This window comes from Vollenhovia emeryi, unplaced genomic scaffold (assembly GCF_000949405.1).
Source record: "Vollenhovia emeryi isolate VEMERY1.0 unplaced genomic scaffold, V.emery_V1.0 DF939206.1, whole genome shotgun sequence".
NCBI lineage: Eukaryota > Metazoa > Arthropoda > Insecta > Hymenoptera > Formicidae > Vollenhovia > Vollenhovia emeryi.
Window position 1 is genome coordinate 622502 of NW_011967160.1, and position 434 is coordinate 622935.

A 434-nucleotide genomic window follows, 5' to 3' on the forward strand; every position below is an offset into this window, starting at 1 on the left:
TAGAAAGTATATTTATTACAATAATTTCGATTTTACTTAATTAGTCTATAATAATCATATACCTATTTGTATTCTTACCGTTTAACATACATAATTAATGATGTACAACTCTGCTGTTGCAAATCGTATCAGTGAGTGATAAATTACATTTTATTTTAAATTGACATTGCGCATACAATTGCTTCTTTGCACGTATATTATATATACATTATATATATATATATATGTAATTCTTAAAAATATACAATGCTCAACCACAAACTGCGCGCGAAATGCGCGTTTTGTCGTTTCTAGTACTTTTTAAATAATAAGCGATTATATTTCCACAATAGCAAACGGTTTGCTGTCGCATCTAATACAATAAACAGTAGCAAGATATTAGCTGTCACAACTAAATATTAGCCGTCCATATTTTACAACTGAAATTTAGTTGC